Source organism: Apodemus sylvaticus, chromosome 10 (assembly GCF_947179515.1).
Source record: "Apodemus sylvaticus chromosome 10, mApoSyl1.1, whole genome shotgun sequence".
Taxonomy (NCBI): domain Eukaryota; kingdom Metazoa; phylum Chordata; class Mammalia; order Rodentia; family Muridae; genus Apodemus; species Apodemus sylvaticus.
In genome coordinates, this window is record NC_067481.1 from 101,627,261 (window position 1) to 101,654,885 (window position 27,625).

Sequence of the window (27,625 nt, forward strand, 5' to 3'; positions counted from 1 at the left end):
AGAGATTCTTTTTTCCCTGTTCATTCATGTATTCATTCTATATTCAGTTGAGTGTCTGTTTGTTTGTATGTGAACATTGCACGTGAATATGGTGGCTAGAGGTTAACTTTGGACATCATTCCTCAAGAGGTTTTCATTTTGAATTTTGAACCAGCATCTCTGCCTAGACTGTGGGGTTGCCGCATTAGTCTGGTCTGGCAGGCTGGCAAGGCCCAAATAGCTTCCTGTTGCTGGCTCCCCATGGCTGGATTATAAGCATGAAAATTCACGTCCAGATTTTGATTCTTGTGACATTGAATTCAGGTCCTCATGCTTGCAAAAAAATAGGAACTTTATTGACTTAGGTACCTTCCAGCCCACATTTTGCTTTATTAAAACTTATGTACATTCATTATATAATGTTTATTCATCTGAATCTTGATTTTTTTTCTATGTTGTTACTCTCTTGTGTTCTCTATGATGCAGGTGTAGACTTTGAGTTATCTACTAAACTATTTTCCCAGTCTCTCCTCTATTACAATGGTGTTGGAAAATCCTTTGCACTAGGATTTTAAGAACCTCTATGTGAGCTCCAAATAATCAAAACCCACATAGCTTGACAGAGCTGTCTAATGCCCTGAGCTCAGTATTGGAAGCATTTTCGTCAGCGCTCCACAAGTGCTGAGTTAGCATCAGTGAGGTGCTTCTAGCCCAGATCACCAGTGGAGCACAATGGGGCTCTCTGCTTGGGAAACATGAATGCGGGCCTCTGAATAATGGCAGTGGCTCACTCAAGGCCTTGCTTTGTTCAGGAGTGAAGCACTTGAGGCTGAAGTTCAGAAAAACAAAGCAGTTTCATAATAGCGAACGTGGCTGGAAATTTCAAGTGTCTTCAAGGGCATTTGACACCAATGAGCTCAGTGATGGAATAGCCAAGAAAGACATTGTTGGTAATGTGCTAAATTAAAAGGCTAGTCAAAGAGGCCAGGGCTACAAATGAGAACAGGAGCACAATTAGTGAATGGAAGACCTAGAGTAATATGGGAGCAAGCTTATATTTCTTTCTTTCTCTCTCTCTTTCTTTCTCTCTCTTTCTTTCTCTCTCTCTCTCTCTCTCTCTCTCTCTCTCTCTCTCTCTTTCTGTCTATCTGTCTTATGCACTACAGCTTCACATTTTTCCTCATTTGATTCAACTAATGAAAAGGGAAAAACAGGTAGACTATTCATTTCTTTATAAACTTCAGCTAAAAACAGCACATTTCTTTATGTGAGGAGTTATCTCCTCCCGATCCCATAAATAAACATAGAGAATAAAGGTTCTCTGAAACGTATACAATCATTTATTGTGTGCGGGCTTCTTTTGAGACATTACACAACATTAAAGCAGTTAAAATCATGGCCTTTGGCACAAAGAAAAGCTGTATTCTAAATCAGCATTTTCCATTCTTTGAATGTAGAGTATCTTCCTCTTATCTTCAGAAGACACATTCTATGATCCACAATGAATACCTGAAACACCAGTTTATTTACACCTTGGATATATGTTTTTCTATATTGTACACAGGTATCCATGGTCATATATAAATGTGATACTATATAAGTCAGACACAGTAGGAGATTAATGAATAGAATTATAATAAATAGAACAATATATATTGCAAATAAATTTAGAAATGTTATTTAATATGTATGGACCAGGATGAGCATATAACACAGTAGATAGTATTTTGTCTAGTATGTAAAAACCCTAGTAATCCCAAGAACCTAATAAAACCAGGCAGAGATTCCCCATATCCATAATTCCATCATTTAATAGGTAGATGAAGGAGGATCAGAAAGTCAAGGTCATCGTCTGCTATATATTGTGTCCAAGACCAGCTTGTGCCACCTGGAACCCTGTCTCAAGACAATCAATCAATCAATCAATCAATCAAGTATGTGGCTTTTCTATTTCTGTTTTCGGTATTAAGTGTCCACATATAGCTATATACTAAAAAGTTAAACCTCAAAGACTCAGAGATGCTGTCTATTTCCCAGCTCTAAGACCAGCTGTTGTTGGCATAGGGCTGGTTATAGAGTCATAATGTTCCATTGAAAATACATGTCAGTGTGTATTTGTGTAGAGTGCTGGGTTTTGTAACAGTTGGTGTAGTATGCCATGTGCTTTGACCACGTTTGCTCCTATTACTCTCTATGGTCATCTCTCCCCTAGTTACCTCCTTTTACTTCCTGCCTGCCTGTCTGCCCTGTCTGTCTGTCTGTGTCTGCCTATGTATCTAACTACTTGTTTGTGTGTCTGTGTGTGTGTGTGTGTGTCTGTATCTGCATTCTGTATAAGAGAAAAAGAGTGTTATTGGCCTTCCTGGCTCTAGCTTGTTTCACTTAACATTATAATCTTAAGTTCGATTCACTTCCTGCAAATGACCTAGGTTTAGTCTTTTAAAAAATATCTTTCACATGTTCATGTGGAGATCAGAGGACCACATTTAAAAGTCAGTTCTCTCCTTCGAGTTTTATGTAGATTGCAGGAATCCCACTCAGGTCATCCCAGCCTGTGCAACAAGTGCTTTGCCCACTGAACCATCTTGCCAGACCCAGTTTTATTCCTGTTATGGCCCAATACAACTCTTATATATAGACACCACATATTCTTCATTCATCCATGCATTGATTATCAGAGTTGATTTCGCAGTGAATCCTTTCAGTTGTCAGTATTCATACTGTAACATATGTAAATAGTTTGCATAGAAACCTTGGTTAGAAACTTTCTCAAAGATTGGCTTGAAGATCAACTGATGTATTGCAAGAAGGTACTTCAAATCAAAGAAGGCAGGCAGTTGTTTCATAAAGGTTAGCTCTCCCCATCTACATCAACATTCTAGTGAAATGAATTGGGGTCTCATATCTCTGAGTGTAAGATGGGGGGCACAGTAGCCCTCCATGTAGCAGAGCATGAATGGTTCAGAAAGCAGATTTGAGAGATGGCCAGTGATGGGTGTGAACCTGCCATACTAGGCCTTTGTCATGTGTTGTTCGGTGTTTTGTTTCTCTGTGCTTTTAAGCGGTCATGGTGCCTGAACAGGAGTAAAAGGGAAATGATTCCTGCATGCAGTTCAGTACCTACTGAGTACAGAAATGTGTACTCAGTTCAGTACCTACTGAGTACAGAAATGTGTACTCAGTTCAGTACCTACTGAGTACAGAAATGTGTCATTTTGTATTTTTCTTTCCTCCTCCCATGAGTACCAGGTGGGAAGATTGAGACACAGGCAATTCTAATCTATAGACTCCAAAGCAACTGATACTGAACTCAGTTATCTGAAAAAATGAGTGGCAGAAAATGGCACGGGAAGGCTGGAGAGATAATCCAGAGCAAAGGCATTTGAGTCAACAAGATCCAGGACCCACGTGGTAGACAGGGAGAACTATCCCCACAAATCGTCCCATGACAGCCTTATTTGTGCCATGTTATGCACACTTGCATGCACACCACACACAAGAAAAAAGTAAATATATAAAAATCCTTATAGAAAATATCATAGACTTTCCATGCCCTCAAAAGTGAAAAGATGACTTACTTTCTGAAAATTGAACCAATAACTAGATGTTATTTTTTTAAGGAAACTAATAATAATAATGTTCTCATGCTACCAGCTTTTGGTTTTGGTGTTATTATTATCCCTTTGATGTTTTATGAATGTTTTAATATATTTTCATTTCTTTGTGTATCATTTTCTCAGAAAACATTGCAATCATACTGTGAGTGTATCCATATAGAAATTGTTTCATAAATCCTTCCTGATGTTACCAACCTTGACATAGTTTTTTAATTTTACTTGCCAGATCTATCAGATCTACCATTGATTCATTTGCCATTTTGTCTACTATTAGCTACTACAGCTGTTTTTAAGAACAGTATATAATAAATGTTAATGAGAGAAAATAGCCTTAAAATATACAACGTGGGCAAACAGACAACTTGGAAGGAAATATCAAAAGGCCAAAAATGCAGCATATTTTATGTGGCCTCCCCATGTCAATTGAATGCAAACTAAAACAGTATGCTTTGTTAAATTGGGAAAATTGTAAGTAGGGTAATTTGCAGAGTGGTTTCTGGGACTCTAGAATACTTACTAGCATGTATTTGGGTGGGAATCTAAAGTACTAAACATTTTCATGGGTTAATTTGCAAGTCTAAGGCCTTTTACTGACAAGGAGAGGAGAGAAAGAGTGGGTGGGACTAGGCTGCTAGATTGTGCATAAGTCTGGATGGCTCAGTAGTTAAGGGAACTAGATGTTCCTCGAGAGGACCTGGAATCAGCTCCCAATCCTCACATCCGGTGGTTCATAGTTACCTGTCATTCCAGTTTCAGAAGATTAAAACTCATTTCTGCTTTTCATAGGTACCTGCACTCATGTACAACATACACACACACACACACAGAGAGAGAGAGAGAGAGAGAGAGAGAGAGAGAGAGAGAGAGAGAGAGAGTGATACACACACACACACACACACACACACACACACACAATTAAAACCCAATATTCTCAGGTCTCAGGTTCCTGTATTTTTGAGGATATTTAAAGGATGTCTATATTTAAAGGATGTCTTCAGCTGAGCACTGAGGATTAAGAAGGAACTGTGGATTCAGACATGTATGGACCTGAATTACCACCATCCCTCCTTTGGGTAATTTGTCCCTCCTGGGCTATCTCCTTCCAGTCTTACCTCTGTTATTTATCACAGGCCATTTTTGCAAACTTGGTAGTCTTCATTGACATAATATGCAGATAGAACACAACACTAATTGTTTTCTCATAAAATTACTGGATGGTAACTACATGCAGGGTTGGGGTAGTGCTCTTCCATCTTGAAGAACTGTGTGATGCCTTCTTGTGCTTGGAGATTGTTAGGCATTGAGCAGAACAGTGGCGTTAAAGAAGTGAATGCTCAGAGTGTGGTCAGAACTCCTTTTTTTTTCTGTTACAGAGTCTTGGCAAAATAATTGCAGAATGTAGAAGTGCATGGGTGAAGAACAGAGAACTTTAAAGAGAAAGGTGGTCAAAGAGAGATCTGGGGAGCATAAGTTTATATATGTAAATGCATCTGCTGAGATGATACAGGTCCCATGTTGAAAGCAGTGCTTTGTACAGAGGTCATAGAGCATTTATTAGGGTCGGGAGGGAAGGTTCCCATGAGGTTATCTGAAGATGCATATTGTGGACCTTTAAGCTATTGAGAGTAGTTAACCAAAGAAGGACAGTGTTTAAAAACGTATTTGTTTGCTACAGGCTCTGCTCTCAACCCTTTCTCTTATTGTTAGCATCTGGCAGGTTCTCCATAGTCAGGGAGTTACAGATTGTAAACTGTTTCTTTCTGATTTTAGATGCATCTCATACCCAAAGATTGCATAGCCAGGACAACCACAGAAGGTGTGGAGAATAAGAAATACTAGATCGATACAAGGTGTGGAGACTAAGCAGTATTAGATCAATAGCCAAGACTGTACTGCTTCAGCAAGCACTATCACATAGCCTGTGGTTGTGTTCATTCAACCACATTTGGGACAACTCATGTGAAGCTTTCACAAGCTGCTACTTGTGGAATTCAGACTGGGCTGGACCTGCTTAGATAAAGACTTACTAGAAAAGTCCTTGGGCATTATGCCTTTTTCTTCTAAAAGGAACATACAATACAAGCAAGGTGGTCCAGAGGACAATGGCATCTACTGTTATGTCTAATGACCTAAGTTTGATCCATAGAACTCACATGGAATCAAGTCCAAAAAATGGAATCAACTTCAAAAAGTTGTCTTCTGACCTCCACATGTGAGCATGAACACACACACATACACACACACACACACACACACACACACACACACACAAGCACATGCATGCACAAACATAAATGTGCAGACACATACTGAATAAATGTTTAAAAAGAAAGCACATCTATACTATTGTAACTACTAGATTCCATTACACTATTGTCTGTGATAGTCTTCATTAAATTCAACTTGAAAAGAAAACTGAAAACACCAAGCTTGTCTTTAACTCTGCACCTCTTCCCTTCATCCTTCCTCTGTGGGTCACCACCAGCCTCTGTGCAAACAGGGGAATGAATGGAAATCTTCTGAGGTCATAGATTGTCTTGGTGAAGAGTTGAAGCTCTGTCTTCCAGGACCACTTCTTTTAGATATCTTCACAGGATTTAAAGAGAGCCAGGCACGCCAGGATATTTATGAATCATGAGACTTAATAGAGACCAAAGTGGATCCTATTATTGATGTGCTTGCTGCTTCATTAAATTCCCCTTAAGGTTTGCAGCATGGATAAGGATCATTTGCAATAATAATTATGCTGTGATCGATTGATTGGGTCTGACATTGCACTTGTCACCTTGAAATGCAGAATCTATTTTCGACAGTGTGAACATTTTTCGCTAATCTTACACCCCAGCAGATGATAGTTTATTTTTATGGAGAAAGTACAGTTTATAAAGTTTGGAGACTTAACCTTTTGGAAATATAGAAGTATCACTTGTCATTTACAAAGAAATGAAAATCGTCTACCCAGCAATATTTGTAAGATTAGAAAACATAGTCTAATTTCCAAAAGGATTTTTTTCCAACAAACAAAAAATTGCAGGCACTTTCATTGACTGGTACAAGTGTATTGGAAGCATGCAGATTGACAAAGTCTTTTCATTGGTCATTGAAGTACAAGGCTAAGTTCCTCTAGAGATGTCTGAGAGCAATTTCTGTTCTTACAGAGGTATCATGTTCAATTCCTAACACCATGTAGGATGTCTCACAGTTAGGGTTAGGGTTGGGGTTGGGGTTGGGGTTAGGGTTAGGGTTAGGTGTACAGGTTATAGTTAGGGTTAGGTAATAGGTATAGGTATGGTATACAGGTTAGACCCAGTAACCTTATGAGAAGCGATTATTATTGTGTACATTATGAATGTGATGTTACTAGTGTCTACACAGCTTCCTAAAATTGATGGGCTATTGAGTGCTACTAGTTAAGCCCAGCAAGCCTGTATTCAGAGTTAGGGTTTTGTATCTAATTACATGAGTATATAGTAGAATTTATAAACCCTAACCCTAGGGTTAACCCAGGTGTAACCCTGTCACACCACTCCAGGACAGGCAATCATATGTATGTGTACATATACACATGTAAGATCCTAAATATACATAAAGAAAAATAAACCTTAATACATGATAGCATTGAGACTAGCTTTGTTTGTAAATTTAGGCATATGTACACATGCACAGACACAGACATTTATACACATTTCTTTCTCTAGTCATCTACCTTTCTTTCTAACTATTTAATCCTTATATTTTCTGTAAGTTGCTCTCTAATTCCATCTATGCCTAAACAAGTAACACAAATGTCTGATTCTGAAGCATGTGGTTCTTCACCCAAGATTGCAAGGTGCCCACCCAAGACTAGAGTGAATCTTACTCCATGCAAGATTTGTACATTTCTTTCAGGATGTGATTTTTTTTTTTTTATTAAGAGCAAAAGAGAAAACAGTGACCTCATTCTCCTGTGTTTGTATCCACTTTGATTTCATGAATACTTTCTGTCTTGAGCTTGCAATATGTCCAGTCTCCAGTCAGTTTGGCAGCAAATAACCATTTATAGATTTGCTTATTCAGGATTAGGCACTGGGCCTGGTACTTAGAATAGATGGGGCAGGTGTGGCTCTTTTCTATGTGAGCCTATATTCCATTAAGGAGGACAAAGTTGGGGTAGGCTCATTTAAGGAAGAAATACAGGATTATGTGATTGGTGTGAGAAAATTCCCAACATACTAATGAATTGATAGATAACAGATTGGTTGCAGTCCCATTTAAATTACACTACAAATAATGATGTCTAGCTGTTATCACATGTTTACGGATAGCCAACAGTTACACATAGTACTCTAGTTATATTTCTGTGACCATGGCAAAGACTCTAACTAAACGTGGCCTAGGGATAAAGGAGTTTTTTAGCTTAATCTTTCTGATTACAGTCCGTCACTACTGTGGGAAGCCAAAGCAGGGACATATATAACCTATACCCAAACAACTTACTTCTAAACGGAAGAAGTATAGCAGGAACTATGAAAGAGGATGCTCGACAGCTGGCTGACAGCCCAGTTTATACTCAACTAGCATTTTTATATAGTTCAGGACCACCTACCTAGGGATAGTGCTACCCAGAGTGGGCTGAGCTCTCCTACATCTATTAACAATCAAGTCAGTCACCCACAGACATGCTGGCAGGCCAGTCTGATCAAGGCAGTTCCTCAATAGAGTTCTTCTCACATAAGCTGTGCCAGGTTGATAGTTAATGCTAACCAGGACATGGTATATGGGTTAGACCCAGTAACCTTATGAGAAAGCGATTATTATTGTATACATTATGAATGTGATATTACTAGTGTCTACAGAGCTCCTAAAATTGATGAGCTATTGAGTGCTACTATTTAAGCCCAGCAAGCCTGTCTTCAGAGTTAGGCTTTTGTATATAATTCCATGAGTATATACAAGGATTTATAAATATACTAACATGAATATAAGTATCTGCGTATGCATAGGGAAGGAATAACTGCTCACCCTCAAAAGTGTTCACAGCCAATAAGATGCTAACTTGTACTTAACAGTGCTCTTAAAATTTCCACTATACTTATGTATTATTTTTTAATTTTATTTTATTTAATTTTTTATTTATTCACTTTACATCTTGCTCACTGTCCCCCTCAGTCACTCCCCACCACAATCTTTCCCCCATACCTATTTTCCTCTCCTTTTTCTCTGAGTAGGTGGTAGTCCTCTGGGTATCATACTACTCTGGCACGTCAAGTCTCTGTGAGACTAGGTGCTCCCTCTCCCACTGAGGCTAGACAAGACAGCCCAGCTGGAAGAACATATTCTACATACAGGCAACAACTTTTGTGATAACCCCTTTTTCCAGTTGTTCAGGACCTGCATAAGACCAAGCTGCACATCTGCTACAACACATGTAATATTTACATGATAATATAAAGCAATATGAGTAATTATGAGTCACACAAGATATACTCAGGTATGTCCACAACTTTTACAGAAATATAAGTGTGTTAATTGCTTGTCTCATTGAAGTTTGAAAAGGCTTGATGATAGCAATTTTAAAAGGAAAGCTTGCTCTTGGGTCACTGTTGCTTGAGATATAACCCATCATGGTGGGAAAGGCATGAGGGCAGGAGCTTGATGCGTGTCACCAGTGTCCATTGTTTCATTCACTGTAAGACTCCAACCCAGGGAATGGTCCTGCTTACCTTGTGGGTAGGTCATCTCACCACAATTAACACAATTTAAATAATTCTTCACAGACATGCCCAGAAATTTGTTTGGAATGTCATAAATGCTTCTATTGCGCAATCAAGATTAACCATCCCAAGTTCTAAGATGCCAAATATAATTTCAGAAATCCCCAATTCTGTGCCCTAAATTACCTTAAAGTTTAAGCCTGAAGACAGTGTTTGAAATGCTCTTTTTCAGTTCTAAGACTCACATGGGCAATTGAAACATCCTGCATGTTCGGTAGGACAATTCTGCAAAGAGTAAAATAATTGTATTCATTACTGGTGAAAGCTATCATAGAATGTATCTGTGCCTTGGAAAATAAAAAAACGTTCAGTAACTGGATTGGCTTTTGAAGAGGATTGTTAGGAGGTTGGATGCAAAGAAAATAGTAATATGAAAATTGAATTCTGGCCATTCTCCAAGAAGAGTTTTATTTAGTTGTAAATTGAGAAAAGGAGGTGGGAGAGATGGCTCAGCAGTGAGGAGGACCTGCTTCTCTCTCAGAGGATCCAAGCTTGAACTTCAGTTTCTGACACAAGTTATGCAGCTCACAGCTGCCTGTAACTCCATCACTAGGGAATTTGATATCTTCTTCTGTCCTCTATGAGTACAAAAGTACAGGTGGTGAGTTCACACACACACACACACACACACACACACACACACACACACAAATCTTTAAAACAGGAATAACATCTCAAAAACTCTGCTCTTTATTTCTACGACCAGTGAAAGTAAAAATGGAGTTTGATTTCCTTTTGTGTTTTGCACATGCAAAATATAAAACCACTTGATAAATATGTCAATTCTGAACAAGCCCTTACAAATACCAGATGCTACAGACAGGCCACCATTTACTTGATCTGATAATCATTTTATTTTGTGATGATAATAAATGATACACCTTCCATGGGAACTGTGTGTCAGTGGCTGAACTGTGTGTCAGAGGCTGAGTTCTGATCTTTCTCTGGCTATCATTATCTAATCTAATACTAACTTTTGAGTAGTGACCACCAGTCACCCCTGAATCATGGTGGTACATACTATTGTTACCAGCAGTTTGGGATACAGGTATACAATAACTCATATTAAATATTCATAGAATGGGTTTTACCTTCAGTTATATTTGCCTAGATATAGCCCAGTGGCAATGCCCTGAATGCATTTAACTTAGGCTAGGCTACCTTGCCAGGTTTGTATCTTTTTTCTGTATGTTTTCATCTTATGATTAGGTTAGCAGGATATATCCCCAGTGTAAACTGAGGAGAATCTAATCTTTTAGGAGGTATCCAGCCACATTTATATGAAAAGTGTGGCCAAGATTAAGTAATTAGACACAGCAGCATTTGTGTATGGGAGTTACTGGCCAGTAAGAGTTATCTGGTATTCCTAATATTTTAAATTCTCCTCTCCTCCCATGCCCAACTTGTAACATAATTGATGACATCACATAAGCTATGTTGTTGACGTGTAAGCATGTTTATAGACAAGGAATTCAGAGCTCTCTACAAAACATCCTTCACAGTATATACAAGGACAGCAGTTAATTCCATGTTGGTCTTTGTTTCTATGAGTGACATTTTTTCTCCGAAACCACCTCTCTTTTCAGCATTTCTAATTCCACAACTCTCTGGTTTTCATGGCATGGAAAAAGTTCTAGATTGTTTTGAACTATTTTCTCTACTCAGTTCTTCCTCACATCTTCAAGCTACGTTGCTATGGAGCTGCTGCAGACTCGGGAGCAGTGAAGCGAAGATGATTCTCCTCGCACAGGAAGGGTTAGCATAGGTGCTCACACAGCTTTATTGAGGCGTATGTGACCATGAGCACCTGCAGGTGAAGTGTCTTGCATATCTTCACAACCTGTAGTACTTTCAGGACCTTGAACATCTTCACTGCTCCCAATTTGTCCTGACCCAGTGACATTCTAGATTCCAGATCCTCTTAATCCCTTCCACTATAGATCTACTGTCTGCCCCTAGACTTGACTTTTCCCTTTCTGAAACTTTTTTATAAAGGAGTTCAGACTCAATCTTCTCCATTTGTCATGTTTTGTGCCTAGAAAATTATCAACAAAATTACTTAATAGTTATCACTTCATTTCCGTAATCTCGGACACAGTGTGGCTCTGATAGGATGAGCCTTTCCAGCACAGAATACATCAAGTTCTCCTCTTCCATATCTGTGTGTTGTCCTTTAGAAGCTACAGCTGACCTAGAAAATATGGCAGGAAGGTGACAGTGACTAAAGATTGTGGGAGAGGGAGGGAGGGAGGGATGAGCTGAGGGAAGATGTGCCTTATTCATGCTGATCCCGGAAAGAAGATGCTTGGATGACCAATTAGATACAGTAAGGTGCACTTAACCAAAGTTGTGCTCAATATAATTTAATCTCTGATGATTCATAATGACCTTGGGTCATTGTGAGCATGGACTCTGAAGTCAGAAGCTTCGGGAGAAAGATGGGCATCCAACGCTCACTGAAAGTGCCCACACACGAATACATAGTTCTGCATTGACAGTGATCCCAGTGATGGTGTCTACACATGTGCATGGCTTTGTCCACCGAGAGTGAGGAGGGTCCTTATATATGTAAGTCTGTTTTTGGTAGTCTTTGGAGCCCTTCACAGTTGAAAAACAAGGTAACATATGCCTTTTAGATATTAAAATATGCTTCCATTATCCAGTAAGCATCGGATGTGTTTTGAGTGTAATTGAGATAAAATTTTAGGTGTGTGGTATAGGGAGATGGGCAATGTGAGTCCTTTATCTCACCTGTTTGCCTGCATGTATTAGAAACTTTGAACACCCTGGAAGGTGTTTGAAAATACTCCATTTGTTATAAATATGATAGGAGCTTAAATTAATAAAATGCAGCAGTATCTTTTGCAATGAGTGTGCACATGCGTTGCAGAGGCTGGATCTTTCCTTCGAGATTGGCCAGCCATGTGCACAGAGATGTGTGCATCCTGGAGCTCCAGATAGTTGTTCATATCTAAGAGACCATCGAGTACAGGCTGCTAAAGCAATTCATGGTGCATATTTGTGACAGAGCGCTCTGCAGCTATAGGCAGGGTAAGGACACCAGGCTGCACTGTCATTAAATGAACGCTTGGACATAAGGTGAAGGGGAAAATCATGACAAGAAACAGTTTGAATGACTGGTTTCCATTTGTCACATGAATGAAAAAGTTCTCTCTCTCTCTCTTTCTTTCTCGCTAATATTTAACACCACTAGAAAGAATGATAAACGTCATTCTATTTAAAGAGTTGTTTTTAAATTATTTTAAATACTTACAGGTGTAGGTATTAAATTTTGGTTAAGAAATTTGTTTTCAAATAGGTCTATAAAGGACACAGGTAGATTATTTTCATGTTTATCTTGGGATTCTTATATCTGTTTTATGCAAATATCACTTGAACTTGCTGTTAGGTCTTCCTCCTTCATCATGAACATAAACAAAGAAGAGGAGAGAAGATTAACAATTGCTCCTCTCCCATCCGGTTTGCTCCTAGCCAGTGAATTGGTGATTTTTCCCTTGCTTCTCCAAACTCTCAGAAAATGTATATCTCTGAAGGAAAAGGAGCCCGTGGGGAAACCTTGCCTGGAAGGTGATGCACTGTGAGCCAGTGAGGATGGGTACCTTCCGGCAAGGAGTAGCTTAGCAGAGTAGAATGTCTGTATGACTGGAAACTGGATAAGAAGAAGATAGGACTTCATAGAGCCCAGGAAGCACAAGTCTAGCTTAAAGAGACAGAATGCTGGCATTAACGTCAGCCATTAGAGATGGAACTTCTATTTAAAGGTGCCAGTGATTTTGAGCTTTGAGATATTTAAGGTAAAAGAAAGAGGAGGCTCCCTGTACATTAATTAATTAATCAACTAGCTAATTAATTAATTTACTAAACATGTCAGACCAATATGTCATCTGTCTGAAATTCTTCCAACATAGTCACTATGCTATATAATGGGGTAATGATGCCATCACTGCCTCTACCCGTGTCACACAAGTAGCAGAGGCTGTGTCCATATAAACCTGCAGAGAAACAATGGTGTAAACTATTGAGGGGAATTGCTATTAAGTAAAATATCCCTGCTCATCTCACAGATTAGATGGCTTCTCACTCACCTCTTTATTTAAAATCTTGCTCAGATAAAGTGTTAGTAATATCATCTCTAAGCACTGGAGAGATGGCTCTGTCAGTCAAGTTTGCCATGAAAATGTGACAAACAGAGTTCAATTCCTACAAAAGTCAGGTTTGGTGATCCATGCTTATAATCCCTGTGCTGTCAACAGAGAGACAGGTAGATCTCTGGGAGCCACTTGCCAGCTAGCTTTAACTATTTGGTGAACTCCAGAAAAGAGAAACCATGCCTTAGTTATATAAGGGTAGACAGTGTCTGAGGACCAGCACCTGAAGTTCTCCTATAGCCCCCACATTCACTATCACAAGTAGGTTTTTTCATGCACACAGAGGACACCCACCCACATGTGATGAGGACATGTGGGACAGCTCACAGATGTCATTTGCCTGGGGCAGGAGGGGTGAGTAGAGCCAAGACTTAAACACCTTGACAGGCTGACACATAAGGAGAGCATAGGAACGCATAGTCCTTGCTTTAAAATCCAGGACCCTCGGGTGCATAGTAGTTAATAAAGGGATCCATCTCTCTGCTGACATCAATGCCATTGCTCTGGTGATATTTGGTGTATTAATTTAGGACACAAAGGACTTAAACCGCACGTGCTTGTCGGAGGCAAATGAAGTGGAGCCTAGCAGAATAGAACTTTGCATTATTAGTGACAACAGTATTCTGCTATTTTTGTTCTTCGTAGAAATCATGTTACACAGAGATGATGTCATAGGAGAAAATCTTGATGAATTATGGCTGTAATGTCTATATCTATGCTAGTCCCAAGAGCAGTGACAAGTGGTGAGGATTGGGTGTTTTCCCCCAAACAAATCCTAGAAGTAGAAGATTTAATAGAAAGACACCAGTATATCCATACATTCCCTGGAATTGATATTGTGCAGTATTTTTATGAGAGAGTATAGATTCCTTTTATTTCCTTATTATTCTCACATGGAATGATGCAATGAATGGAAAAAAAGTTAATAAACTCCACTGTTCTCTAAGAGCCAAAGAGCCGTGGTTTCCTATTTTGAGACATTTGGCAAATCTCATTTTCCTACAGATGTTGTTGGACATAAATTGATGTTTTCAAGAAGCAAATAGAATATTCTGCAATGCTCAGAATTAAGGAGTTCAATACGATCAGATGAAGCTTTGTCAGACTGAAGCATCTGAATTAACTTATGCCGTACGAGTGAAAGTCTAAGCTTTGTGCTTCTTCCTAGCTAATCAATGAAGATTAATATTCTATGGAAACCTGATTTTGTAGATGAGGTTCAGCTACACTATTTCCCCTACCAATTTTTTTCCTCCCGGTAAATAAATCATCTTTATTATAGTGTATGAATTTACTTGGCTCTTTTAATAGGCTTTGTAAGAATAATGCTTCCTTTGATTATATTATATTTTTAAACTCGTGCAAGTGTGGAATGTGGTTATGCTGTCGGGGGTGGGGGCGGTGGGGAGAGATGGAGGACTTGCTGAATATCTCAGTTTGATCAGCTCATTCCCGGTGTGTTAAAGCAGATGAAGCAATGCCCGTGCATCCAGGGATTCTCCCCAGCAAATTGCCAAGTGTTTGCGGGGATAAAAATGGTTCCTACCTCTGCCTCATATCATACTTTTCCTGCAGAAGAAGATTAGATTATTCCAAAAGGACTTGATCTTTATAAAACTATTTATAAAACTATTCGGGTTGCTATTTTGAATCCTTTTTATCTTCAAGGTGTTGGCTAGTTTATTTGATTTTTTTTCTCCCCAAGGAGGGAAATAAACTTTATAATTCCAGCACTATCATCCACACATAGATTGATCTGCTGAATTGAAAAGCTGCTGACTGTAGACTCTGCAGCTACTGCAGGTGGTCTCATTCACAATTAATAGAGTGAATTCTCATGCTGCCTCCTCACAGGTTTAACCCTAGAAGGGCAGCTGTGCCTTGACATATACACAGTGAACTTCAGTGAGACTCAGTAAAGGTTGAAGGAGAGGAGAGAAGATAGGTAGGAAAGAGTAAATGTTGGTAGGGTGTAGGACAGGAGAGGTGATGATAGATAGATAGATAGATAGATAGATAGATAGATAGATAGATGGATAGATAGATAGATAGATAGATAAAGATGATAGTCAGATACAGACTATGTATAGTACATGCACACAGAGAGAGACAGAGACAGAGGGACAGAGAAGATAGGAGAGAAGGAACAGGAGAGAGTAGGGGGAGTGGAGAAAAACACGGGAGAAAACATTCAATAGAAATAAAAAGTACTTTATGATCCTATGCACTTGTCCAAGTCATTAATTATTAATGTCACTGATGAAATTAGAACCTCCCTAGCTTTCTGCATCTCTGTGTGCCCTATATAATTTACTGTAAACAGAATGATCCTTCAAAGACACACTGTCCATGGACTGACAATTGCTTACTCAGAAAACTAAAAACTTTACTCTGTTTATAGATGGTTTTTAAACCTAGAGTCTAAAAGTAAGATTCTCTTGAGCCTACTTTCTGCCCATAAGTTGTGTCTGTGTAAGTGAATACCAGTGTACACACATATACATCATATACATGGGAGAGAGAGAGAGAGAGAGAGAGAGAGAGAGAGAGAGAGAGAGAGAGAAGCTCCAAACACCTTGATCAAGAACACCAGGTCTGAGCTATCTTGCTGCTATCAAGGAAAAGTCCTCTCATCTTTTCTGGACATCTTTAGTCAGTTGTGTGGCAGGAGGGCTTGTGAGAAGCACTAGTGGTGACTGAGACATGGTGCTCCTTAGGTGATTTAACTGATGTCCTCTAGAAGGAATTGAATGTGCCACTTTGATGGTACGCATTTCTACCTCCATAAGATGCCTGGAAGTTGCTACTGATGATGTCACATAAACAAGAACTTAGACCCACCTGACTCAATATGTGAAGTGAAGTTATCCAGAGTTGGACAGGGTGGATGATGAAATATACCTACTAGTCTGTCAATTCAAAATTCAGCTCTCTATAAACATAAATATTATTTACTTGGCCATCTACAAGTAGATAATCACCCTGAGCTCTCTTGGAAGAGACCAGCCCTGTGTGCAGACATTTCTGGGGCTGATTTACAGAGAGACTTTAGATGGCAAATTCCATCATAATCCTGCACGGAGGTACTCTGCAGTCCCTTAGACTTTCTGTATTCTGGTGCTAATTTTATCACACAGCTCAGTGGGGAGAATTGCCGTAAGGTATTACAACAGTGAAGATGCTTATAAAGCAAAGAGTTGAAGTTGCATTTCATTCTTTTCTGGGTACCTTTCTCCTGTTTACAGTGTCATCCAACACCTCTGTCTGGTAGTTGAATTGTTTTCTATTGCTGACATTAGATCATATAAACTTTCAAAGGCAATAATATATTGTGCTTCAGGTTCAAATCCATTGGAGGGTATATAATGTATATGACTTTCATATTGACTACTGTAGGATAGTTTCAGGGAATGCATATTGAAGATACATGAACATGAATATGTAGAGAAATATCATGTGTGTGTGTGTGTGTGTGTGTGTGTGTGTGTGTGTAGGACATTGCACTACCCTAGCTATTGTACTTCAGATGCTGTCCACCTTGGATTTTTGAGGTAGATACTCTCATTGGCCCTAAACTCATCAAGTAGGTTAAACTGGTTGGCTTCTGAGGCTGAAGGATTTTTCCATCTGCCCCTCCCTAGAGCTGAGATTACAAACACACACCACTGGGCCTGGTTCTCAGTTTGGGGTATCTAGTTCAAGTTTTCATGTTTGCAAGGCAATAACTTTACATACTGAGTTGTCACTCCAGCCTATAGTTTGCTTATTTTAAGTCTATGTATACTCCTTATATAGCTCATCAACTGAATCTTCATGGGTTCGCATACTCACTCTCTTATTGAAAAACTGCCCCACTATCATGTTTTGACAAATACTTCATGACCAACTCAACTCATACATATCTATTTATATGGATATTTTTGTAAGATGTATTTATAAGGGCTGGAGAGATAGCTCAGTGCATGAGAATGCATGTTATAAAAACATGAGCACCAGTATACCTGTATATGTCTGTAACCTCAGGGTTGGGGAGGAGAGACAAATAGATCTTTGGTGCTTACCTAACCAAAAATGGTGAGCTCCAATATCAGTGAAAGATGGTCTTAAGGGAATAATGCCAAAAATGATAGAAGAGATACAATGTCCTCCTCCAGCCTTCACATGCCCTTTCCTGGGTGAATGAGCTCACAGATGCATACAGACACACAAGTGCTCACAAACAGCACAGCCTTTGCCAGGAAGGTTTAAGGTCTCAGGGATGACCCTCTAAATCCTTACCCTTGAGAAGGAAGGAGTGCTTTCTCTATATTTTAATAAAGGCACCTCAGTGGGCCATGCACTTTGCATGAGTGAGTGCTATTCATTTGAAGAAGCACTCAAGCAATGCTGAAATCCGCACTGGTGCGTGCTTCCAAATGCAAGCGACATGGCAAGCCTAATGATTCCTCTCCTGCAGCCCAGTCTTTCTCTTCTGTCATTTGAATGCTTCCCAAACACCTTCCTTTGTCTCTACAGTCCCTCCAAAGCTGAACCTAGTGAGCCTTCTGCTTCCTTCCCTTCCTGGTAGGAATGAGCTTCTTCAGCTGCTGAAGCTTGTTCCTTCACAAAAAAGGGGGAAGAACTGAGCAGAATTGAAGCCCTGTTGTGATGCTCATAGGTAGCTGTTACTTCCTGCTGTCACATCCCTAGCTCCTTCTCAGCTGTCTTTAATCTTGGGTGTGGCCACACATGTGTCCTACATGGAGTCAGAGCATGCAGAAGTGTTAAATACCCATGTTAGTTGATTACAGTTTAGAGTTGGAGCAAACCAAGTATTTAATACTGTGGGTAAAAATGGTTGATTGGCTTTGAAGCAGTCTAGATAAGATGTGGTTTATTGGTGTAGGTTTCTTGGGGGGTTATTTTACTTTATTTTATTTTATTTTATTTTATTTTATTTTATTTTGGAGACAGAGTTTCTCTGTGTATCTCTTGATGTCCTGGAACTAGCTCTATAGACCAGGATTGCCTCTAACTCAGAGATCTTCGTGCATCTGTCTTCTAAGTAGTAGGATTAAAGGTGTCCTTCACCAACTAGTTAAGACTTTAAATATTAGCTATGTAAAGAATGCTTCTTCAGTGCACCAGCTGAACTGATTTTTTTAAAATGATGTTAATTAATGTTTCTCAAAGAGGATTTTAAAAGATACACCTTTTATGTTATTTTTCTTTGTATTAGCATATATTCATTGCATACAATATAATACAAACCACACAACTGGTTTAATTATAACATTTTCATACATATATAGCATATACACTGATCATATTCCCTGATACTCTATCTTATCCTCCCCACAACTCTGATCTCCTTTCCCTTCATAAAGCACCCTCTTTTTATTCTCCTGTCTATTCCCATTTAAACCTAGATTCTGTATAAAATAGTAAGTACTAGATATTTGCCTTTCTGAGTCTGTTTATTTTGCCTAACATGATGGTCTCCAGTGGTTCGTTCTAGTCCCATGGCTTTAATGTAAAAAACAGTTTTGTGTTCTTTTGGGGTTATATTTGTTTTGTTTTTCTTCTCTTCTGTTTCTCTTTCTCTTTTGTTTGTTTTTAAGACAGAGCCTTACAATGTAGCTCAGGCTAGCCTGGGGTTTACGATCCTCTTGTCTCAGAATCTGGAGTTGCTAGGATGACATACTCCCATAATTCCCTGTGGTGTGTTCTCTTTTTATTGTTCATGAAAAAGGTCCAGGTGAGAGATGAACATCTTGACCACAATGACCTTTGATCATTTAACAGAGGAATGCTTGCTGATTTCCAGGATCATTGATGGGTGTTTGCTACTCAGCAAAGAAAATTATGCACAAAGGCCTTACCTTTATGATCCTTACATTTTTATAGAAAATAAAAGCTAATATCCTATTGCTGATATAATGGTACAAGTTTACAATCCAGCAGATGAGAATTGTCCAACAGATCAGAGGTCCCAGGCTAATGTCTTGTGAGCCAAGAATCTGAGGTCAGAATCTTTGCTGAGTGATTTTGATAGGTGCTTCTGGAGGTAACAGGTTTTTGAGAGTGAATACTAGGCTAGGCTACACCCCTAAGATCTCTTTCATGACAACTACAAGGATTAGAAGTGTTAATGTCCTGTTTCTTATATGGGCCTTTATAGAATGCTTGCTCCAGGCAAGGTCCCTGGATTCTCCCAGGCTATGCAATTCAAGAGAAAATGAGAGATGACCTCCCCCCCCCCCAAAAAAAGAGACATGGTTGCTGCATTATCTGATCTGGCCAATAAAATTCCATCATTCGTGCTTTATTCTGCCCATTATCTAAGTTAATTGGTTAGGTCCATTATTTTTTTAAGTACAGGGACTAACACAAGAACAGAAGTCCCTAAGAACATGACAAGGACTACACACTGCATTCCTTTAATGGCTGTCCTGAGAAGTGGAATATGCCTCAGTGGTTAAAACAGGGAGGTTTGAAGACTGGCGTTCAGATCCCTAAGAACCCACATAAAGCCAAAGGGAACATGGCAACCTGAGTATGATGCCGGGTCTCAGAAGGTAGGAGAAAGAGATCCCTGGAAAAGGCAGCTCATCTACCCTCGTTAGAGTGACAAGTTTAGTGCAGAGACCACCTCACAGAATAGAGTGAAAGTGGTTGGGAAGAATCCCAGATTAGCCTTGAATCTCCATATGCATGCATGTGAACCTGAGCTCACATATGAGCACACATGCATATATAAAAGAACATCACCCACCAGAGACATATAGATACACAGACATAGTCCATACACACACACACACACACACACACACACACACAGACAAACACACACAGGGTGAGGGGTTGGAGGGGGAGGTAACCAATGCCTACCTTGAGAATCAGAAGTGGGATAACATTTATTGAAGACTGAAGTTTGGCCTAGATTCATATTAAATTATAAGGAGAACATCTCAGCTGCATTGAGTAAGTGTTGAGTCCCAGGAACTGAGACACATATTTCATGTGCATCTCCCCACTCAGGCTCCATATCACCCTGCTCACAGTGGGTACAGTACATGTCCATTTCATAGGTGAAGAAAACAGAGCCATCCGCAGCCATACCCTCGGGAATTCCTTGTGTGATGCACTATTCTCCAATTCTGCTCCAATTCTTACCTTCTCAAATACAATGAGGACATCTATGTATACAGGCCAACACTCTCCATCATCACTGGTAGGTGTCTCAGAGGGAAGGATGAGATCTCATTCTCTCAAAAGGGACATGAACCAGGAGAGTTTTCCAGAGTGCTTCTGTAGCAAATGTATTATAGTTCACGGTCAGGGTTCCCAGTGGGGTTGGCAGGCTCACAGGCACAGGCATCAGCATCTCTCCTCTTCCAAATTTCCCTTCTCAAACCAATTTATTGCAATGAATAAACTTTATTCCGATTTATTGGACTGAATCCTCACTTCACAAGCAAATAAACAGGCAATAAATAGTCGAGCTCTGGGCTTGTTGCTGCTCCAGCTTACTGTACATTTCCATTCAACAAATCTATTAAAGCTTAAAACTGAATGTTTTGGAAAAGAAGAATAAAAGCCCCAGCACCGGTCAAGGACTGTGGAGTTGGAAAATGCTGTTCATGTTGACATGATGAGATTCCAGCAGGGCTTCCATTCGAGGGGTCAGTAGGCAGCTCTCTGCTCACTGTTAGGGTTACAGAAGACAAAAGGACTCTGGGGATGCCTACCATGCATTTGACTGATGGTCACTGATAACTCTCTCTGTGCCAGGCTTGCTGATAGGCACATGGGACAAAGACCATCTCCTCAAGGCCTGCTTAGTGTAATGGAAGCTGCCAATGGTGATTTAAACAGTCTATGTTGTGGAGTAGACAAAGTAAACTCGATCTTCTTCTGTGAGAAGGCTTCTTGGAAGAGTTGTCTAAGCTGATGTCTGCCAATCAAGGAATTCATTTGACAAATGTGGGTAAGGGAGAGGACAGTTTACCAAGCACCTAGTTAAAAAGCAACTAAAATCACCATGTGTCCATAGAACTCTGCAAGTCCTGGGCCAGTGATAGAAACAGTTTGAAGTGTACAGAGGCAGGTGAGACAAGAGGTGATAAGAAAGCAGGGTGGGTGGTGAATGCTCCAGGACTTAAAAGCTATGTTAATGCTTTATGTGTATATATATATATATATATATATATATATATATATATATATATATATTAATATATTACTGTTACTTTCATTGTCATTTTGAGACAGCATTTCTCTATGTAGACTTGGCTGTCCTGGAACACACTCTGTAGACCAGGGTGACCTGAGACTCAGATCTGCCTGCCTCTGCCTCCCAAGCGCTGGGAACAAAGGTGTGTGCAAATAAGGACTGCAGACTCTTATTTATTTGCAGGGTATGCTAACCTTCCAACCCAACAGTAAAAAGTGTTCATGTAGATCAGCAGCCTCATTCATGAGGATGTTCTAGGAATGCATTAAAATTGATCATAATGTATTAATAACCAGAGGAGACATTATATATGATGTGTCCCCCTGCATTCTTTAATGTCTAGAATTCTTAAGATACTAATAAAATAGTAATTGTATACCATTTATTTATCAGTGCAGTATAATGTCGAGGGAACTATGGCAGGCCAAGAGTCTGAAGGGGATAGGTTTCAGAAAGACATAACCTTGGTCAGAAGTCAGTTGAGCTTGCACATTGAGAACTCATGGATTTGGGAGCTGATTTTGTATTGATATTTAATGACAAATTGCAACTGATGATTGCAAGTTTACAAACTACACTATTATATATTTATAATAGATGATATGAGAGGCCACCAATGTTTTCCCTTGAGATGAAAGATGATAATTATTACCAACTTATATCTTAAAAATGTTACACACATACACACACACACACACACACACAGAGAGAGAGAGAGAGAGAGAGAGAGAGAGAGAGAGAGAGAGAGAGAGAGAGAGAGAAAGAGAGAGAGAAAGAGAGGTTTCAGGGGACAAGAAAGGGACAAGAGTTGGAGGACAGATATGTTGAGCCATGTCCCCATCAGTAGATATTATTATTCTATCTAGATTGTAGCATAGGGTCTTCTGACTCTATTTTATTCCAAGGACTGTATCAAAGGTTAGACACTTTAGAAATATTACACATATGTTCCCATGATCCTCCAACATGGCTATGCTGTTTTATTTTTATTTTATTCTGTTTGTAATTTAATGATGTGAGTGTGTGTGTGTATGTGTGTGTGTGTGTGTGTGTGTGTGTGTGTGAGAGAGAGAGAGATAGAGAGAGAGAGAGAGAGAGAGAGAGAGAGAGAGAGAGAATGTTATATGTAGGGAAAGAGTTGGTATGTAATGGTACTCTTAGTGACCATTTGTTTCCTTTAACTACATGTATTTGGGAGTCAACTTCAGGTCATCAGGCTTCTGTCATACCTCGTTAACAGCTGAGACATCACACTGGCCCCAATGGCTATAATAGTTTATATTTTAATTGAATATGAGGAGAATTTTTAATGGACATCTAAATAAAGCAGATATTTGGGATAAAGATCCCTCCGAGGTTAAGACCCCTTGATGCTCTTGCAGAGGATGTGGGTTCAGTTCCCAGCACTCACACGACAGGCCACATTCCAGTGGTTGCTGCTGTTCTCTGACCTATGTGGGCAACAGGCATGTACATGGAACACAGACATGCAAACATGTAAAACATCCAAGCTCATAGTTTTTATTTTTTTAATTAAAAAGATAGGTGTTGTTCACATCTGTAATTTGAATATCTATGATTCAAATACAAACATCTGTAGTACAGATATTGTGCTGTATTACTATCATTTGTAATATGTACCAGATACTACTTCCGTAGTTCACTGAATGACTAGGCTACTGACTAATGTAACCCAGGTATTTGCTTATCTCGTTCGACTCTCCTAGCACTGGGTTAGCAGATCCACATCTCTGTATCTCTATTTATATGGGTATTAGGGATCTGATGTCAGACCCTCAAGTATGCACAGCCATGCACAGCCATATATATATATACATTTTAATGCCATCTCAAACAAGGTTATTTATTATAGTCAACATCCTTCCCGTCTTGTTTCAAAATATTAATACAAAAATATCCCCTTGCATAAAACAGAAAAACAACCAAATTAGTCTCCAAATGCAGACAAGGAATTGGGTTCTAGCACACAGATGACAGGGTAGAAGCTTTGCTCAGGTAGAAACGGCAGCCAGTGTAGAAACAGTGCATTTCCCATTTTTACAGTGTGCTGATTCATAAATTACTAAAGTGTATTCCTGAGAAATAAATATTTCACCAGCCAGTGACAGACTTATGAGCTAATTAAAATGTGAGCCCATGAAGAAATGGTGCCATTAGCTCAATTCAGGGAACTGGGAAGCTTGGAGCCCTGCTCCTCATTGACTCTGCGTTAGAGGGTTTGTGTATGAAAGGGAGGGGCAGCTTACCGAAAGCCCAACTGCGCTTTGGATAAAGGGAGTTCACTGTTGAACATGAAGATTTTAAAGAAAACCAAAGATGCTAATTGCTCATGGGAGGAAGAGAAATTTTACTATATAGGGTGATTCTAGTTTTATATTGTATAGAAGGGGTGGTAACAAAGTGCCCGAGTTCAATTATTGGCTCTGTTATTTGTCTGATGCAGGACTTTGGGTGAGTTGCTTAGATAGTCGGAATCTTGACACTATTTTTTATGCAGGAGGCACCGAAGTGCCTCCTTCCCCCAATGGTACTGAGTTTAAAATGCAGTCATGCTTACAGGTCATTACCAAGGTCCAAGCAAATTCTTGTTCAACAAATGTTAAATACAGTTTGCGTCCAAAATCAACTGGTTAAATAACAAAAGTCCTGTCTAAGTGTCTGGTCTTCTGTTCAAAATTCAGCATCCAGTAGGTTGTCTACTGGATGCCGGGAGGTTCTCTTTTGTTCCCACCAACCATGTGGAGGATACACAATTTGAACACATCTTGTGGGTCCATAGTCATGAACATCCTAATGACCTCTATGTATATCCATTCTTCACACTCACTAAGTTATTAGGAAGAAGGTTTCTGCTCCAGGGGGAAAACTTAGGCATAGCATTGCTGGAATTTGCCATAAGTTACTCTTTTACGAATCTTCTTGTTTTAGCATCCCAGCCTTAAAGGGTCATGGAAAAAGGTCTTTATTTTTATTTTTATTTGGGGTAGAGATAGGTGCTCCAATCAGTTCTTGCTGTACCCATTTTGGTCTAGACAATATTTGCCAAGGTGGATTAGTTCATGTAGTCCTAAATTGTGATCTTTCTCCTAGCCTTTCTCCTAGGTCTAACTACAATATCACAGAAAGGAGATCTCAATGAGCCAGACACAGATGGCTTCTAAAAGCATAACAGTGTTACTCAGCATCTTCCGTGGTTTCCTTTATTCATTGCATTGTCAGCACTGTGTCTTTTCCAGAGTACCTCATGCTGTACTCCCACGGAGGCAGAAGAGGAGAGAGTTTTGAAAATAACCACAATAATATTAAGTGTGGCTAGATCATCAAATGGTTTTGCTATACCAGGAAGTCTGCTTAGGTATATTTATAGGCAATAACTGATCTGATAGTAATTGCATGGTCTGTGGTTATCCACAACAATCCGCCCCTAGCTTACACATACTACTTTACAAAGAAGAGATAAATGAGTATCTTGTTAGATTAAGAAATAGAATGAACAGGTTCTCATGACAGAACCTTATTGAAACCTTATTGGTTTCAGGAGTCATATGAATGCTGTCCATGTCTGGAGATGTGTGTCTGTTTATGTCTCTGTGTGGGTTTGTGTTGACATCAGTGTACTTCTGTTTTTCCATGTGCCTTTGGGTATCTGGATGGTATAGGTAATGTGTCTCTGTGTGTGACCTTGTGACTGTGTGTCTCTGTTCATGTCTTTGTATATCTGTGTGTCTCTGTGTCCTTATATCTGTGTGTACCTGTGTGTCTGTATGTTGTCTGTACATGTCTGTGTGGCTGTATGTGTGTCTGTGTGCCATATCTGTGTATGTGTGCTGCTGTTGAGTTTATTGGCTCTGCACCACAGTATGGATAAGTTGGGGATCAAGTCGGGAATGAGTGAAATGCCGATTTATGATGAGGTCATGGTTTCAAATAGTTGCATATCTAAGAGATGAATGAGGCTGTGTGTGTGTGTGCGTGTGTGTGTCTGTGTGTATGCAGGTGCACACACACATTTGTGTACCTTCCTCCCTCTGTGTGTATATGAATACATGTGCATATTTGCTTGTGACAGGATATACAGATGTACATATGGAAGTCAGAGGAGAGCCTTGGGGCAATCTTTGTTGGGTGTCTCCCACTTCTTATTTGAGAGAGAGTCTCTCATTGCTATAGGTAAGTTGGTCAGGATAGCCAGGAAACTCCAGAGAGCTGGTAGTCTCTGCCTTCTGTCTCATTATTACTGATGTCTGTCTTTTTATGTGGCTTTGGGGAATCTAACACAGGCCTTGAAACTTTCAAGGTAAGTGCTTTACCAACTCAGCCAACTCCCCAGCTGAACAAGAATTTTTCAGTGAACTTTGGGTTTGATACTTTTCAGAGATTGGTTTATCTACTGTCCTAGCTAGCTTCACACACTACGTGTGCATTTCATTGTGTTTGCATGTGTCTGTGTGTCATAGCTACTGAGTTCAACTTGACATAGCCTAGAATAACCTAACAAGGAGTCTCTTTTCAGCAATTAGGCAGCTCAGGAAAGACTGGCCTGTGGCATATCTCTAAGGGATTGTCTTGAATTTTTATTGGTACTTGAGAGCTGATGCCAATGGGAGTGGCATCATTCTACAGCAGGTGGTCCAGGGTTTATAAGAACTCTAGCTAATCTTGAACCTGCAACTCAAGCAAGCATCCTTCATCTTTGATTTCTGCTTCAAGCTCCTGTTTGAGTTCCTGCTCTGACTTCCCTCAATGATGAATTGTGACCCAGAAGTATAAGCTGAAATAACCCCTTCCCTCCTATGAGTAGCTTTTGGTCATGGTCTTTGTCACTGTAACAGAAAAGAAACAAGAGCATCTACATTTTTCTTTGTACCCCTTAGGGGCCAACTGCAGTCTGACCAATCTTGTTAACATGGGTAGACTCAAATCAAAAGTAGTTTGCAAGACTGTAAAGATTTTTATCAAGCAACACATGAAGCAGTGCACCCTCGGCTACAAGCTGTGCCAGAATCTCAGCTCAGAAACATGGGGTGGGAGAGCTTATTGCATAGATGAACCGAGAGGCCAGCTGCTGAAATGCTCTGCCTGAAATGTTTTCTTTTGCCCTTTTGGCTCATCTTTTCGCTGCCAATTTCCCCTCCAGCAGGATTTTCCTGGATAGGGAAAGATTCTCAAGTGATGTAGCAGCTCTCTGCTTATTTTCTTCCAAATAGTTAGTCCTAGTTGAAAACAAATATACACACCTCCATCCTTAAAATTCCAGCCGAAAAGCAAAACCTGAAATGATTTTTTCTGAAGAATAAATGTGTGTGCTAAATATCAGAAATTGTTATAATCCTTCTGCATAAATGATCTCATTATTTCTTTCAATTCTTCCAGTAATCCCCAAAATCAGGATTACTATCTAAATGCTTTGAAATGTAAATCTGTATGTTCTAGCTCTACTAGCTGCATTCTGATGTGATTGATGTTCAGGTACAGTGTGACTGCATGTGTCAGCTGGGTTGCTGAGTAACAAGGCAGCCCAAGTACAGTGGCCTCTGAGAATAACCGTGTACCGTCTCTCAGTCTGCACATGAGAGGTCACATGTGGCTGGGCAAGATTGTTTGGATTTTATCAAGCAATCAAGGATCCTGGAGTGTCTATGGTCAAGACTGTTGGCATATGTTTGCAATTCTATTGGTGTGGAATGGAGATGGTTGGATGCCTTGCTAGCCTAGCCCACATGGTGACTCATTGGCCAGTGAGAGACCCTGTCTCAAAAAGAAGTGAGAGTGGATGCTGGAAAGGGTTAGCTGAGAAGAGCATTTGCTGCTCTTATAGAAAACTAGATGATAAGTGCCCAACACCCACATGGTGGCTAACTACTGTCTTGT